General features: G+C 31.9%; 1 pseudogene; it reads left to right on the forward strand.

Moving 5' to 3' along the window:
* The first annotated feature begins 368 nt into the window (after positions 1-368).
* LOC148114149 (uncharacterized) lies at positions 369-1,390 on the forward strand (annotated as a pseudogene).
* The last annotated feature ends 5,431 nt before the right edge of the window (positions 1,391-6,821 follow it).

A 6,821-nucleotide genomic window follows, 5' to 3' on the forward strand; every position in this document is an offset into this window, starting at 1 on the left:
CATTATTACTGCGATCTGTGTTTGTTTTTGCTGTGGGATAAAGGCACGGAACATGAAAAGACTGGTGGAAGGGGTTTTTTTTTCTCTCTCTTGAAAGAATATGTGAACTTTAAGTTGATCTTTTGTTTGTGAAAGTGCCTGAGTTGAAGCGGCAAAACGCATTTCTGGGCAGTGCCTTCCAACGGATGTTAGCTTTTTTTTTTTTTTTTTTAGGGAAATTATGTAAGCTGAATTGAGAACTATAAACTTTTATTGCTGGCCCTTTTGAGTGCAATAATAAGCTGTCTCAGCTTCAATATTGGATTGCTGTCCCTTAATCTTTATTACAGACCCTCTTGGCAAAAGTGGATAATTAAAACTTATTAAAAATGGCGACCCAACAATCTTTAGAAATGCAACAAGTTGCTGTGGCCTTAACCAAAATTAGTGAAAAGATATCAGGACTGTCAGATAGTATGGATAATATGACATTGGAAATTAAAAGAATGAAGCAAGAAATGAATGAAAATTTTGCAAAGCAAACAGCAGAAATGACAATAATTAAAGATGAAATTGAGCAGATTCATACACATGATGCAAAGATAGATCGGCAAATTGGAGAAATCTTTTTTAAAAATGAACAACAAGATAAAAAAATTGTCTTTTGGAAGAAGAAGCGAGGAAATATAATTTGGTTATTCGTGGAATTCAAGAAGAAAAAGTGGACAATTTGAAACAACGAGTTTTAAAATGGCTCAATGACTTGGATACACAAATCACATTTACAGCAACAAATCTGGCAAGTGTTTTTAGAATTGGATTTAAAAGACAAAACGGCTTAAATAGAAATGTACTTGTCAGATTTGCAAATCTTAGTGACAAATTGGAAGTGATGGTGAAAGTGAGAGAGATGGGTGAAGCTTTGAAATTTGAGGAGAAAATTATTCAAGTCTTTCCGGATATATCAAGAGAAGAAAGGGCGTGGAGATTTTTTTTGAAACCAATCACAAAGGTTCTGAGAGACAATGGAATTAAATATAACTGGAGACCGCCACAGCAACTAAATTTTTTTTATAAAGGAAGAATGCAAATAATTACTTTGGAAACAGATGCAGTGTTATACTTACATGAACTTGGATTGATTGTAAAGTATGAGGACGTAACAGAGATAAAAGATCAAATGCTCAAGATGGGTGGAACATATGCAAAAACATCAACACCAGAAGAAAAAGGGGCTGCTGGAGGACAAGATCCTAAAGGACTAAAGCGGAAGGAAATCTCACCTGCGATGGTTGAACAAAAGAAAAGTCATGATGATATAATGGGAGATGGAGCGGATAAGAAATTCAAGGATTTTGAAAAAGAATTGCAGGAAGCTGAGTGCGGGGAGAAGTTACCACCTTTTCTCTGAGAGATGAATTTAAGCAGACTACCCGAAAGAAGTGACTCGACCATTGACACGTCCCCTCTCCCCCACTCTCTTTATAGAGGCGGAAACCAATTGAGGATGTGGGGGACGAAGATTGTTTGTTATTCAATGTTTGATGTTTTTTTTGTCCTTTTTTGTTTTTTTTTTTATTTTATTTTTTCTTCTATGTTGAATGTTGTTTGGAATGTGGGAGATTGGTGCTGGGATCTGGGCACAGAAAGGAAGAGGAGGGGAAAGGATTAAAAAAGTTACAGTTTAAATGGGTTTAATAAAAATAATGACATGGAATGTGAAGGGTACAGGGAATCAGATCAAGAGAAGACGATTGGAACTTAAAATTAAAAGAGATTTACCAGATATATTATTTTTGCAAGAAACCCATCAGAAATCTGAAGACTCAAATAAAATGTATATAACGGGTATGCAAATTTATGAAAAATCTTTTGGAACTTCAAAAGCTAGAGGAGTTGCTACATTGATATCAGATAGGGTATATTTTGAAAAAGAACAAGTAATTGTGGATGAAGAAGGAAGATATGTAATAATTGTGGGAAATATTAACGAGGAAAAAGTGACACTGGTTAATTTATATTTACCAAATGAGAAGCAAAAAGAATTTCTTGAAAAAATAACTAAAATTTTGGAAATCGAAAGTGTAGGGAAAGTAATTGTGGCTGGGGATTTTAATTTAATTAGAGATAAAATAGATAGTACTAACCCCACTCGTTGTGGAGGAGCAAATAAAATGGGGACCTTAAATAAATGGATGTTTCAAAACGGCGTGATGGATGTCTGGAGAGAAGTGAAAGGAACTGAAAGAGTGTATACTTTTTACTCTAAGATACATAATACATATTCAAGAATTGACTATATCTTAGTTTCTAAAGATTTGTTGAATAATGTGGATAAGATAGATGTGGGAATTTTTAAGGATTCTGATCATGCAGAAGTTACGATGGAAATAGATTTTAATTTTGAGAAAAAAGGAAGTTGTTGGAGATATGATGAAAAACTGTATAAAAATGAGGAGGATAAAAAATGGATATTTAAAAAATGGGAAGAATGTTGGAGATTGAATGATAATGGAGAGGTTAAATTTGAAATTGTTTGGGATGCGATGAAAGCAGTGTTTAGAGGGGAAAGTATCAAGTTATCAAGCAGAAAATATAAAAATTATAAAAATAAAATTGAAAAAGATAAAAGCCAGATTAAAGAATTGGAAAATCAATTTTTGCTTACTAAAGAAAAAATTTTTTTGGAGGAATTAAATTTGCTAAAAAATAAATTGATAGAAGAAGATATAGAATTGGTAAAAAAGAATATGAGATATTTAAATAGGAATTTTTTTGAATTTAGCAATAAAAACTCTAAGTTATTGGCAAGGATGGCGAAAAATAAAAGAGAGAAGAGAGAAATTGGAGCCTTGATAGATGAAAAGGGTATAAGACGCTATAAAAAATTAGAAAAATGTGAAATGGTCAGGAACTTTTTTCAAAATTTATATTCGAAAAAATTAATTGATCGGGGAAAACTGAGAAGCTATTTAGAAAAACATGTTGTGAAAATTCACCAAACATATAAAGATTTAATGGAAGAAGATATACCACAAGACGAGATTAATGGAGTAATACAAAAAATAAAATTAGGGAAAGCTCCAGGTGAAGATGGATTACCTGCTGAGTTTTATAAAGAATTTAAGGAAATAATAATACCAAAATTGCTAAAACTATTTAACGGAATTTTACATGGTGGAGAAGTTCCGTTGTCATGGAACAGAACGGTGATATCTATAATCCCTAAACCAGATAAAGACTTAGAAAGGATTGAGTCCTATCGGCCCTTCTCTTTAATTAATCAAGATGCAAAGATATTTACTGCCATTATAAATAATAGATTAAGTAGATTTATAGATAGACATATAAGTTATAACCAAGTAGGTTTTGTGAAGGGTAGATACATGAGTGATATTGTCAGAAGAGTATTAAATATTATAGATGTTGCTGAATATAATGCTGATAAAATAGGTATAATATCATTAGATATTTTCAAAGCTTTTGACTCTGTACAATGGGAAACTATTAAAACAATTGTTGAGGTACTAGGTTTTGGTAATAAGTTTATACATGTTATTTCAAAACTGTATCAAAAAAGTAGTGCAAGAGTGAAGGTGAATGGAAGGCTGACAGAAGAGATAAGATTGGAAGCGGGTACAAGACAAGGATGTCCCCTGTCTCCAACATTATTTTTATTAGTTATGGAAATTTTGACTAAAATGATAGAAAAAGATGAAGAATTGGAAGGGTATAAGGGATATAAGATAAATCTGTATGCGGATGATACTTTGATTATTTTGAAAGATATAGAGAAAGATTTGAAAAAGATACATAAGCATTTGGAAGAATTTGAGGAAATGACAGGTTTGAAAATAAATTGGTCAAAATCTGAATTATTAATGAATAATAATGGTAAGGAGTGGGAGAATATGCAAGAACAACTTGGGATAAGGATTAAAAAAACATTGAAATATTTGGGCATAACACTTTCACTCAAAGTTAAAGAAATGAAAAAATTAAATTATGATGTGGTGATGAATGAAATTGAGAAAAAGATAGATAAATATAAAATGATAAAGTTGTCTTGGTTTGGTAGAATTGCAATGTGTAAGATGATGTTGCCAAAGTTTAATTTTTTATTTGAGATGTTACCATTAAACTTGACAGAGAAAGATATTGAAGGATATCAGAAGAAATTGGATAAATTTTGTAATGGTGGGAAAAGACCTAGATTAGTGAAGAAAATGTGGTATCAAAATCAAAAGGAAGGTGGATTAGGAATCCCCAAACTACTCAATTATTATTGGGCTTATGCTATTCGGACTGTGGTAAAAATATTTAAAGGTGAAGATAGTCATTGGAGAGATTTAGAATTAAAGGACATCAAGAGATTTGGCTCAACATGGTTTTTAGATAAAGCAAAATCAAAATGTGTAATTAGGGACTGAGTAAAATTTGGAACAAATTTGTTAAAATTTTAATTCCAGATATAATTTTCTTAGGGAAGACAATTGAAAATTGGCCGATTAAAACTAATATAAGTCGTGATAGGGTAATGGAAGATGAAAATATACAAACTATAATAGATTGGTTAAAAACTTCAGAAAATGAAAGGAGGAAAAAAGAAATCATTGAAAAATTGGGTTTAAGCTGGTTTGAAAAAATACAGATAGAAAAATGGACTAAGAAGGTAAGGGACAATTGTTCGATAAGTAGAAGTAAAACTGAATTTGAATATTTAGTATTCCAAATTATGAAAGATGAAATTGGGCTAAAGGGACTCGTTAGTAAGATATATAAGATTATAAATTTTGATGGAAAACCACAAAGGGTGATGAAGATGAATTGGGAAAAAGAACTTAATATTAAAATATCAGATTTAGATTGGAACATGAATTGGAAGAGTAGAATTATGAAGACTTTATCTGTAAGGATTAAAGAGCATAATTATAAGGTTGTTTGGAAATGGTATTTGACTCCATTAAGATTGTCACTGATGGATAAAAAAATTAGTAAACAATGTTGGAGATGTGATATGGAATTAGGGACTTATGAACATATGTGGTACAAATGTGATAAAGTTAAAAAGTTTTGGCAACAATTGGAGGAAATGATATTTGAAATGATGGGGAAAGCAATAATATTGAGACCAGAAACTATATTACTGTTGATAACTAAGGAAATAGAACCAACAAAATATGAGAAGGAATTGATTAGAATTATGATTATAGTGGGTAGAATTATAATAGCCAGATATTGGAAATTAGATGTGAATTTTAGAATAGAAGAATGGTATTGTGAAATGTGGAAATTAGCTTTAAATGATAAAATGACATGTGATATTAAAATTAGAAATGGTGACTATAAAGAAGATATTTTCTGGAAAATTTGGAAACCATTTGTGGACTATGCGCTGGGAAAATTGGATGCTTCGGTACCTGTACCCCGAGAACGTGGATTTTGGCGATCATGAGGATATATCCGAAGAACCAAATCTTCCTTTCTTATGTATAGCACAGGGTGAAATATTGTATATGTTGTTTGTAATGTTAGTAATTTAAAATAAAAAATTTCTAAAAATTAAAAAAACAAACAAACAAAGTGTTAAATTATAAACATCATCATAATCATTATAATAATGTACATATAAACATATATGCGATAATATCAAAATATTTACTCATAAGTTTTTCTTTCTCATGTAGTCCATATTTCACATAAATCCACACATCTAATCTCTATATCTGTTAACTAACCATTTGTAGAATAGTTCTCATGTTATAAAATATTCCGAATCTTCTTTTTCTTTGATTTTTTAGAGTTAACCTATCCATTTCTGCACATTTCAGAATTTTTTTGATTATATTATCATCTGTAGGGGTTTCTACATTTTTCCAGTATTGTATGTATACAATCCTGGCTGCTGTTAGAATATGTAAAATTAATAGAATAGAATAGAATAGAATAGAATAGAATAGAATAGAATAGAATTCTTTATTGGCCAAGTGTGATTGGACACACAAGGAATTTGTCTTGGTGCATATGTTCTCTGTGTACATAAAAGAAAAGATACATTCGTCAAGAATCTTAAGGTGCAACACTTAATGATAGTCATAGGGAAACATATAAATCTTAAGGATACCAGCAACAAGGTAACAGTCATACAGTCATAAGTGGGAGGAGATGGGTGATAGGAACGATGAGAAGATTAATAGTAATGCAGACTTAGTAGCTAATTTGACAGTGTTGAGGGAATTATTTATTTAGCAGAGTGATGTCATTTGGGAAAAATACTGTTCTTGTGTCTAGTTGTTCTGGTGTGCAGTACTCTATAGCATCATTTTGAAGATAGGAGTTGAAACAGTTTATGTCCAGGATGCAAGGGGTCTGTAAATATTTTCACAGCCCTCTTTTTGACTCATGCAGCATACAGGTCCTCAGTGGAATGCAGGTTGGTAGTAATTGTTTTTTTGCAGTTCTAATTATCCTCTGAAGTCTGTGTCTGTCTTGTTGGGTTGCAGAACCAAACCAGACAGTTATAGAGGTGCAGATGACAGATTCAATAATTCCTCTGTAGAACTGTATCAGCAGCTTCTTGGGCAGTTTGAGCTTTCTGAGTTGGCTCAGAAAGAACATTCTTTGTTGTGCTTTTTTGATGACATTTTTGATATTGGGTGTCCATTTTAGGTCCTGAGATATGTCGTGAATTTAGGTCATGAAGAGCCTTGGTGGTGCAGCAGACTAAACTGCTGTTAAGTAACACCAGCTGCCTGCAATTACTACAAGTTCAAATCTCACCAGGCTCAAGGTTGACTCAGCCTTCCATCCTTTTGAGGTAGGTAAAATGAGGACCCGGTTTG

Source organism: Pantherophis guttatus, chromosome 4 (assembly GCF_059756535.1).
Source record: "Pantherophis guttatus breed Tessera chromosome 4, ASM5975653v1, whole genome shotgun sequence".
Lineage (NCBI taxonomy): Eukaryota > Metazoa > Chordata > Lepidosauria > Squamata > Colubridae > Pantherophis > Pantherophis guttatus.